The sequence below is a fragment of the Lactuca sativa genome, chromosome 5, assembly GCF_002870075.4.
Source record: "Lactuca sativa cultivar Salinas chromosome 5, Lsat_Salinas_v11, whole genome shotgun sequence".
NCBI lineage: Eukaryota > Viridiplantae > Streptophyta > Magnoliopsida > Asterales > Asteraceae > Lactuca > Lactuca sativa.
The window spans coordinates 269378182-269389740 of NC_056627.2; the positions used below are offsets into that span (position 1 = coordinate 269378182).

General features: G+C 38.6%; 1 pseudogene; it reads right to left on the reverse strand.

The window, feature by feature from the left end:
• Positions 1-10551: 10551 nt before the first annotated feature.
• LOC122197915 (NAD(P)H-quinone oxidoreductase subunit J, chloroplastic-like) lies at positions 10552-11059 on the reverse strand (annotated as a pseudogene).
• Between the last annotated feature and the right edge of the window lie 500 nt (positions 11060-11559).

An 11559-nucleotide genomic window follows, 5' to 3' on the forward strand; every position in this document is an offset into this window, starting at 1 on the left:
CATGAAATGTCTTCAGATTGACCAATTAATGGATCAAGAGGTTGTTAATCTTTCTGGTGGTGAATTGTAATGTTGTCCATATTTAACTGATAGATGAACCAAGTGCTATTTGTTACATGTATGTTGCTTTCTCTTTTTCATTGCATATGGCATATATAATTTAAAAATTCATTACATTTTCTCTTTTGTTTTATTGACAGTTATGCAACATGTATAAGTTCTGTTTCAATTAGTGAGTTTGGTGAGTTGACTTTTGTTTCAAATATCAATTGGCCTTTGTTATTTTCTTTTAAAAATTTTGTTTATTAATAAATGTTATTATTAGCCGAGATTATAGTATCATCACAGCAAGATAATGTTTCCTAGTATTATGGGATATTAGTTATAAAGATATCGTTCATATCCAGTGTATCACAGCCTGTATATATACTTGTATTATTAATGAAATACACACGCATTTGAATAGATTATTAACATGGTATCAGGGCGTATAATCCTCTGAAAACCCTTTCTCAGCCGCCAATCTTCTTCTTTCTTTCTCAGCCTGTATCCTCTGAAAATCAGCCTCCATGGATCCCAAAAATATAATTCATGGGCTGAGTTGTTCAAAATACACTGTCGCGCTTTCCAAGTTGAAAATCACATCGACCCTGAAGTCAAGCCACCACCATCTGCCCCCTCTTCCTCAACTACCACTGAGGCCGAAAAGGCCACAGTAACCTCTGAATTTCAAATCTGGTATCGTCTAGACACGATTGTTCTTCAGTGGATCTATAGTACAATCTCCAATGATCTTCTTCATACCATCCTGAAACCTCAGACTACTGCCTTACAGGCTTGGCAAGCTCTCGAAAATATTTTTCAAGATAATCAAAGTTCAAGGGCTGTCTATCTCGACAGCAAGTTTGTTTCCACCCGTCTTGATCATCATCCCAACACCTCCTCCTACTGCCAAGCTATGAAGATGTTGGCGGACCAGCTTGCCAACATGGGAAACCCGGTGTCAAATCAAAGGCTCGTTTTACAACTAATTGCCGGTCTTAATGAAAGCTACGAAGGCGTTGCCATGCTCATACAACAAACCACTCCTCTTCCTGATTTTTATGCAGTCCGATCAAAACTAATCATGGAAGAATCTCGCAAAGCTCATCAAGCAGCCGTAGCTGCAACTTCACCTAACATCAGCGCCACCGCAACCGGCTTAACAGCATCCACAACACCTGTGAACCCTAGAAACAACGACAACAACAACCGATTCAATCAACAACAACCTGATTTTACCTCTTTTCGTGGACGAGGTCGTGGCAGAGGAGGTCGTGGTCGGGGTAGATCGAGCAACAACAGGGGACGAGGCTTCCACAACGGTTCACATCAACCTCAACATACTTTCGGTTCTAGTACACGCTCCTATCAACCATGGCTTACACCACCTCCTTGGGCATTCCAAAACTACTCACCATGGGCCTATCCACCGTGCCCTTATCCTACACAACAACTTGGTAACACCAGACCTCCATCTAATGGACTTGGTCTTCTTGGCAGCCGACCCCAGCAGGCCTATGCAACCTACGACTCCAGCTACATGCCCACTGATTTGGAGCAGGCTTTTCACATGATGTCGCTCCACCCACCTGACACAAATTGGTATGCAGACACCGGAACTACTTCCCACATGACAAATAATTCAGGTAACTTCACGTCTTATCAAAATAATGGACCTTTTCAGAATATAACTGTCGGTAATGGTTCCACCATTCCAATCCAAGGTACCGGACATCAAACTTTGCCTTACCCTTTCCCTCCATTAATTCTCAAAAATGTTCTTCATGCTCCTCATATTATCAAAAATCTTTTATCTGTTCGTCGGTTCACCACTGACAATAATCTTTCTGTGGAATTTGACCCTTTTGGTTTTGATGTGAAGGATTTCTAGACGCGGACACCACTTCTTCGATGCAATAGTTCTGGCGATCTTTATCCTTTCACTCTTCAATCATCATCCCAAGTTACAACACCCTCAACTTTTGCTGCAATAAACAAGGATTTATGGCACCATCGGCTCGGACATTTGGGATCTGATATTTTATCTTCTTTACAGTCTACTTTGAAATTTAGTTCTAGTTCTAAACCTTTATCTCCTGTTTGTTCTTCTTGTGTGTTTGGAAAACAATCTAAATTTCCTTTTTATGCTTCAAATTCTATAACACATTTACCTTTTGATATAATTCACACAGATTTGTGGACATCACCTGTGCTAAGTTCTAGTGGTCATCGATATTATCTCCTATTCTTAGATGACAAAACTAATTTCTTGTGGACATACCCACTTGCACACAAATCTCAAGTTTATTCCACTTTTGTTCAATTTTTCACACTCATCAAAACCCAATTTCACTTTACAATAAAAACAATACAGTGTGATAATGGCTGCGAGTATAACAATCATAACTTCCATCAGTTTTGTTCTCAAAATGGCATCCAATTTCGATTCTCTTGTCCACACACATCTCCGCAAAATGGCAAAGCGGAAAGAAAAATCCGTTCAATAAATAATGTGTTGCGGACTCTTCTTGCTCACTCCACGGTACCATTACATTTTTGGCAACATGCTCTTCAACACGCCACTTATCTTCTCAACATTCTTCCGAGTAATCTCTTACATAAACTCACACCTACTCACCTTCTATACAATCTCCAACCCACATATTCTCATTTATGCACTTTCGGATGTCTTTGCTATCCCCTCACCTCTCCTACTACTACACACAAGTTAAACAAACGGTCATCACCCTGTGTTTTCTTGGGTTATCCATCCAACCATCGGGGGCATAAATGTTATGACATCCAAACCCGTACCATCATCCTATCCCGCCACATCATTTTTGACAAAACAATATTCTCATTCTCAAAATTGCCATCTTCACCATCAACTACTTCCACTCAATCCCAAACTGAATCAGATCCCCATCCTTCCTTATGGTCTTCCTCTTCTGAATCCTTGCCAACCACTAATCCCACTCCATCTCCAAAACCTCCCATCCAGTTTACTTATTCACGTCGCTCTAACCAGGCTTCACATCCATCTCCTGTCATACAGCAACCAACAACCCCCCTCCCCCCCATGTCACAATCTACCTCCAATCGAACCATCCACACCAGAAGTATGTCCGACATCTCTAAACCAAAACAACCTTTCATTCTTCATGCTACATCGTCTATTTCACCTTTACCTAAAACTTTTTTGGAAGCTCTCAAAAATCCGGATTGGAATAAAGCCATGAACGATGAATTTCAGGCCCTTATTGACAATAATACGTGGAAGTTAGTCCCAAAAACTCCGAATATGAATGTGGTACGGAGTATGTGGATTTATCGCCACAAAACTAAGTCTGATGGTTCTTTAGAGCGATACAAAGCTCGTTTGGTTTGTGATGGCAGGTCTCAAAAGGAAGGAATTGACTGTAGGGAGACATTTAGTCCCGTAGTTAAGCCAACAACAATACGGGAAGTTCTTTCCATTGCTCTCTCAAATGCATGGCAAATTCACCAACTTGACGTGAAAAACGCGTTTTTACACGGGCACCTACATGAAACTGTGTACATGCACCAACCCCCAGGGTTTCGCGATCCCTCCTATCCGGACCATGTTTGCTTACTTAAGAAATCTTTATACGGCCTCAAACAAGCGCCCCGGGCTTGGTACCAACGATTCGCTGATTACGTGTTCACTTTGGGATTCAAACACAGCAAATGTGATCATTCTTTGTTCATTTACAAGAACGGATCACATACGGCTTTCCTACTTCTCTACGTAGATGACATCTTGCTCGTGACATCATCACCCCACTTACGCCAAAAATTCATGCAACTATTAGCCAAGGAATTTGCAATGAAAGATCTTGGTCCCCTAAGCTACTTTCTTGGCATTTCAGTCACACGAACGAAAAATTCCATTCATCTTTCGCAGCACAAATATGCCACCGAAATCCTAGAAAGAGTCGGCATGAGTTCCTGTCATCCATCCTCCACACCAGTTGACACAAAATCCAAGATAAGTAAAAATGACGGCACTCTTTTGACCGATGGAGGCACTCAATACTGTCAATTAGCCGGTGCGCTCCAATATCTAATGTTCACTCGTCCGGATATCTGTTATGCCATTCAGCAAATTTGCATGCACATGCATGCTCCTCGAACAACTCACTTCAATGCTATTAAAAGGATCTTACGCTACATAAAGGGCACACTCCATCATGGCTTGCACATTACCAGGTCACCCACACACTCCATTATCGCATACACAGACGCTGATTGGGCAGGCTGCCCGGACACAAGACGATCGACATCAGGATATGCTATCTACATGGGAAACAATCTCGTCTCTTGGTCATCAAAGCGACAACCAACTCTTTCCAGATCAAGTGCCGAGGCGGAGTATAGAGGCGTTGCAAATGAAGTATCTGAAACATGTTGGCTATGAAATCTACTATTAGAACTTAAATTGCCTCAAAATAAAGCCACATTCGTCTACTGTGACAATGTTAGTGCAGTATACCTATCTTGCAATCCTGTTCAACATCAAAGAACAAAACACATCGAGCTTGACATCCACTTTGTTCGGGAAAAAGTTGCTCGTGGTCAAATCCGTGTTTCTCACATTCCCTCACACTATCAGGTCGCCGATATCTTCACCAAAGGTCTACCTCTCGTGCTATTTGATGACTTCAAAAACAGCCTCAACGTCCGTTCTCCTCCCGATTCGACTGCGGGGGTATATTAGCCGAGATTATAGTATCATCACAGCAAGATAATGTTTCCTAGTATTATGGGATATTAGTTATAAAGATATCGTTCATATCCAGTGTATCACAGCCTGTATATATACTTGTATTATTAATGAAATACCCATGCATTTGAATAGATTATTAACAGTTATGATACATGAATGTGATATGCAGTGCCACCTGCATACAATGTTCATCTGGCTGCATTTCGGGCGAGATTTTACATGGACCCAAATATATCACACAATGGCTCAATGATAAGTGGTGCAGCTGGTGGACGTGGAATGGGTGGTGGTGGGAGAAGCACATGTGCTCCACATGCGAATGCATGATCACACTCTTACCTTCTCTGTTCCAAGGTATTTGATTGTTTCAATCTCCGTGTCTTTAGCTTAACTTAAAACAAGGGACTGCAAGTCCATGAAATTCATTTCTGGGTCGGTTCTGATTTTTATTAGATTTGTTGATTATTACATTTGAAGCAATTTATGTAAGATTTTGTTTTTCAAATGTTTTTTCTTATTTATATTTTAATTTTTAAATAATTTTGATTAATTAAACTTATCATATGTGGTGGTGATGCTGGATATGTTTGACATGATGCAGTAGAACATGGCCGCAACCATGGACATATGCAACAAAATTGTGAAAGACCACAAAACAACATAACCAACCAATATCATATGCTTTTGCCACCATCTAATATCCTTCCTACTGCATCTAGAATGTATGTAATCCAATATCATGTAGTCATTTAGTAATGAATGATTATCTTTTGATCTATATAGTGTCACACACTTCCTATATTTATCCGATAAAAAAATGAAACCATATAAACGATAACAGATAAAGTTGTTTGTACATTTTGAAAAGATATAGAATACTTTGAATTGCAGTCGAATATTTCTATCATTTATTTTAGAGGAGATTTTGACATATCTACTCCTTTAGAAAGAATTTAGAAATGAATTCACACCTTATGTATTAGTCAACATACGACTTCTTCATGTGCAGATTGTATTAATCATTTCAGACGCCATTCCGATAGATAATAAAGTCAATTACCCAATACATCATAAAAGACATCGAAACCTTAACCCAAGTTTACTATAAAGGCCAAAACCAAAATATGTTGCTGATATTGGGCTCTATTTTTTGCAATTTCTTTCGGTTGCTTTACCAAAAAACAAAAATAGATTGACATTTCGTACATCTTTAATTTTTTGGTTATAAGTGCAATAAATAAAACTGTACTTTGAATTTATTGCTTTTTTTTCTTTTTCTAATTTGTTTTGAAAACCATTATCGTACGACGGAATCGATAAACAAAAGTATAAAACTCTGGTCTTAACCGAACCCCGCGGAGCGAGTTTCTCCACTAGTTACATATTATAGCAATCAACGTTATATATATATATATATATATATATATATATATATATATATATATATATAGAGAGAGAGAGAGAGAGAGAGAGAGAGAGAGATTAGCTTACTTTGAATGACAATATCTTGTTGCTTACCTTTGTACTTAATCTAGGGGTGTAAATGAGTCCAGTCGAGTCGACTCGTGAAATACTCGATAGTATCAAGCTTGGCTCGCGAGCTCATTTCGAACCGACTATTTTTTTCAAAAAGAAGTCAAAATCATCAAAAATTATAAGCATTCCACATGTTTTTACATTGTTCAAAATAACAAAAATTCAAATAAACCATCTAATGTCAATATAGCATCAACATTCTATTCCATTGCATTTTACATATATCTAAAATATTAAAAAAAAAAAAAGTTTTCAGAAGTTTTGAAATGCAACTTAAGTCTTTACTCCTTAATCAGTGCCTAAAAGCTAAAGTGTTGAAATGTTTACTAATTTATAAATACTTGATTAAGCTCATGAGTTTTATGAGCCGGGTATTTTACAACTTGAGCTCGACTCGATAAGGTACTCGAGTAGCTCGAGCTTGAGCTCGACTCGACTAAAATCAAGTCGATTTAGAGTATCTTTCAAGTCGGGCTTGAGTTTATCGTGAGTTTTCTCATCTCGTTTAGTTAACATGTTTTAGTTGAATTGCGTTTAAATAAGTAAACATAATTAATTGTTTATAATCAAAATGTAAAAAATAATAACTACTAATTTATGAATAAATAGATTTGAAAAAAAATATATATGTTAAGAAATATTAACTAGTTTTGTATTTTCTAAAGTTTAATATTGTCGTATTTCTTTTGTATTATTTACCGCAACGAAAATCACCCTATTCCGTGCATGTGTGTAAATGATCAGCGGTTGACAAACATGCTCATAATAAGTGTTTCAAGAACATACTCGCGAGTATGTTTTAGCCTTGTGTTATTCTGTATCGTTATTGTGGTATTAGCATATACTACTACTTCCTTGACTGAAATAGAAGTGGTGTGAACAGACTAAGGGGCTGTTTGTTTTTTTTTTTTTTGTGAAGAGCTGTGCAACCACTTTTGTTTACGCCGCGCAGACAACGCGCAGACATATGCCCTCGCAGAGTGTTTGTTTTTTGGAAGTGCGCAGACCAAAAAACGTCTGTGTGAGGTCTTCCTGGCGCAGACATGAGCCACTGTCTTCAAAGGTCTTCAGACCTCATTTTAACCAAAAAAAAAAGATCACCCGTTTTTTTTTCTTTCTCTTTTTGCTGAAAATGCATTTTTAATCTTTATGACATGAAATTAAATTTGAAAAATTAATTTATTTCAACAACTGCAGACGTTAAAAACAAACAGTCTTCTTATTGCAAACTGCAGACATTTGGTCCACCTCTTCTGCCGCAGAGGCTTGCAGATGTGGTCCGCAGGCTGCAAACATTTTGGCTTCAAAAAAACAAACAACACCTAAGTGATGAACACCAGAACTCGTAAATATTTTATAAATTTGAGAATCCCGATTAATTCATTATTTTATTTTATTGTATTTTGTTGTTCTATACATAATAAAAATACAAACAATAAACAAGTCTTCAATTACACTATTTAATCTAGAATCGTATTTGGAATCTATAGAATTGTATAATTGAAGATTCGTTTTTTTATCATTCCACGAGCATCTTTGTAACAATGTAAATTTTCAAAACAAACTTTTCATTCTTAATCATATAATCTTCATAACTCATTTCAGAAAACATCATTTATTTAGTTACATAACATAACTCCAAGTTTAATCAGTTAATAATCCAGTATCCTCGAAACATAATTCTTTCTCTAGTGTGTACAATCAAGCCGGTGCCGTCCCGCGATCCTGAGAAAACCTGAAACACATAACACATAACACAGTAAGCACGAAGTTTAGTGAGTTCCCCAAAATACCACGCACAAGTAATTAGCCACTCGAGACTATAGCCCTGTAATACCTTCTGGTCAATGTGTCTCAGTGGAACCCTCCAGTCCCATAGCCCTGTAATACCTATCGTCACATTCACTTGGTAGCTGACTCCCATCATCGGGAGTTCCACAAAGCACAAAGCAAGCAGCATTCGGACTTCGAATAAACACGTAAAACCTACTCTAGGCTACAACTCTATTGATCTACTCATACTCAATAGGTGTCACCGAACTCAAGCAACTCTACCCCATGCGGGAATCTAACTACTCTCTAAGTAGGCTCCCCCAATGCTCATCTAGGTGACTCTCATAGATTACTCCTCTACTCGAAACTCTATCTCTATAATATTCTTGTTGGATACTCTTACTCAGCACATACTTGAAAGCACATCACAGATAGCAACAACTCATAGGCTAAGGCATCACAAATCAGGCCACTCTAGTCCTAAAATATGAAATACCTAGCCTATCCTCTAGCATGCATAATATAACAAAATATATGATAACACAAAATAGGGTATTTTGGGAAATCACCATTCGGGCTCTGGCTGATTGTACACACTGCTCCTTCTCGTTTTCTCTCATAAACTCTTGCTCGTCTTATAAAAATCATTTCCTTGAAAAATTTTCTCAAATCCTCAGTTTGAGTCCAGATTTACCCGAAGGTGCATCCGAATCCCTCAAACCAAGGCTTTGATACCAACTTGTAACAACGTAAATTTTCAAAACAAATTTTTCATTCTTAATCATATAATCTTCATAACTCATTTCAAAAAACATCATTTATTTAGTTACATAACATAAATCCGAGTTTAATTAGTTATAATCCAGGATCCTCGAAACATAATTCTTTCTCTGGTGTGTACAATCAAGCCGGTGTCGTCCCGCGATCCTGAGAAAACCTGAAACACATAACACATAACACAGTAAGCACGAAGCTTAGTGAGTTCCCCAAAATACCATGCACAATTAATTAGCCACTCGAGGCTATAGCCCTGTAATACCTTCCGGTCAATGTGTCTCAATGGAACCCTCCAGTCCCATAGCTCGTTGGACCCTCTGCTCCGGTCATAGCTCGTTGGACCCTCCGGTCCGGTCTAGCTCGTTGGACCCTCTGGCCCGGTCTGGTTGAGAGCCTTCCGGCCTTATAGTTCGTTGGACCCTCCGGTTCGGTCAAAGCAACAAATAATATAACATACCATACATATCACACAAACATGCATAACTCAAACATGCATAACTCAAACAAGCACATAAGAACCTCTAGTCACACATAGTTACCACTCTAGGTAAATTATAGTGAGAAGACTCACCTGGTGGCTAGTAGGTAATAGACAACACTCGAAAATCTTGGACTAGCTTCCGCCTACACATTAGACAAGCATCTCGATCATTATTCTCCTTATTACTCATTCACTCCTTAAGACCTCTTTTCCCCTTTTTACTCTCGAGATGGGTAAAAGTCTATTTTACCCCTCCTTGGTCCCTCCTGCCCCTTATTGACTCACCCAGGAAGTCAACAGAAAGCCAGACCAATTCAATAGCCAAGATTGACCTAACTCGCCAAGTCCACTTGTATTTTCCACGTTCTTCCTAGGGTTCACTCAGCTCACTGAGTTGACTCCCAACTCAATGAGTTAACACTAGGCCTAGGCTACTAGGTCACACCCACTACGACTCATCGAGTCATCCCATGGACTCGACGAGTTGGCTCCATCGGATTCTCATTCAGCCACCTGAGGTCAGATCTGTGACTCTAGCTTATAGATCCAACCTCCTAGCATCCAAAAGTCATGTAAAGGTCCGACCTTTATGTTCATGTATCACATATCTAGCTCTATTTGAAAAAATGACCCTCTTAATGATGTTTTAGGCTCAATACTCTTATGTGACTGCATAAAGCTGGGATCATGGGTCTCTTTGGACCTCTAAAGGTCCAGATTTGATGTCTAATCCTCAAAGGGACTTCACATACTTCATAACTCAATTTAAAAGAGGGTGAAGAAACCCTAAATTCATGAGATCTACTAAACATATGAAAATATGTATATATTTATACCTTAAACAACAGCTTTGAATGGAATAGCAGCAGATCTGAGCCCCTCAAGTCGATCTTGCTAGAACAACCTCCTTCTTCCTTACAAGAATGCACCAAGATGATGACATTAGCCCCCCTCCTTCTCTCTATGCTCTCTGGATCAAATAGGGACTCTTAAGGGAAAGTGTGGCCGCAAATGAAGGCCATAAGATCCTATAAATAGGTCACAAACCCGGACAATTAGGGTTTTCCTCAGCAGCGCTGACTCAGCGAGTCAGATACCCGACTCGTCGAGTCCATCCATTTAACACATCACTAACTCGCGACCCTACTCGACAAGTTGAGGCACCAACTCGTCGATTCCCTCCAAAATCCTTAAATTAAATAATTAAAACAATTATCCTGGTAAACCGGAAGTAACAATCTTGTATTTCATAAAAATTGGGAGCAATATAATCCTTAAGTAAATGCCATCATATTGAACTTTTAAGAATTAATATACATTTCAAATGGGGATGATTAACATAAGAGATTCCTAACATATCATAGGATTCCCGTTCTTGAAAATCCATACTTCTTGTAACCCAAAAAACATATGGAATTCTAGGATCCCTCATCGGGCAAATACTTTTATGTATACCTCTTCTGGTTTATCCACAACATACTCTATTCTAGTAATATGATACAGACAAGCTAATAGTCTACCTAGTGCTACATCATAGGCATATTGGGAGCGAAGATAATTGTAACCATATACATATAAAAATGACCGCAATGGAATGTCAATCCCTCTGTATGATTTGTAAAGTTTATTCTTTGGTAATCAAAGCCCAAAGATCTATGAATTAGTCCATGCTTAACTAGCCAAACAGACAAATGACCCTGCATCTTTTTTATCTCTCCTGTACTTTTTTTGATAAGTATTTCACACTTACGATGAAATTTATGAAGATTAAGCCGCGACTTTTTATTATGTGCAAAGGAATACTGTGTAATTTATTAATTTGGGGAAGTGTAGGACAACATATTTGTGGATGGTGCACACTTCTGCAAGCTTGCATTTCTCGCAGATGTTTGAATTTATTTGTGTCGGTGTAATTATATATGCATGAGTGTATAACTATATTTTCACGAGTGTGTAAGCGAATGACTAGGATTTATTAGGAGCGTTTGTAACACTCACATTTTAGGTATTTTCCTTTTAACCCTCAAACTTAAAATCTTATGCATTTGGGTCCGTGACCAGTATCTTGGGCGTACGCTAGGAGTACGCTGGGCATATTGGGTCGAAAAGTTGGTCGTGGAGGCATCCACGTACGTTGGGCGTATGTGGAGTCGCGGGGCCTACAACCACCTGGGACAAACCCTAATTTTTAGGGTTTGAGCCC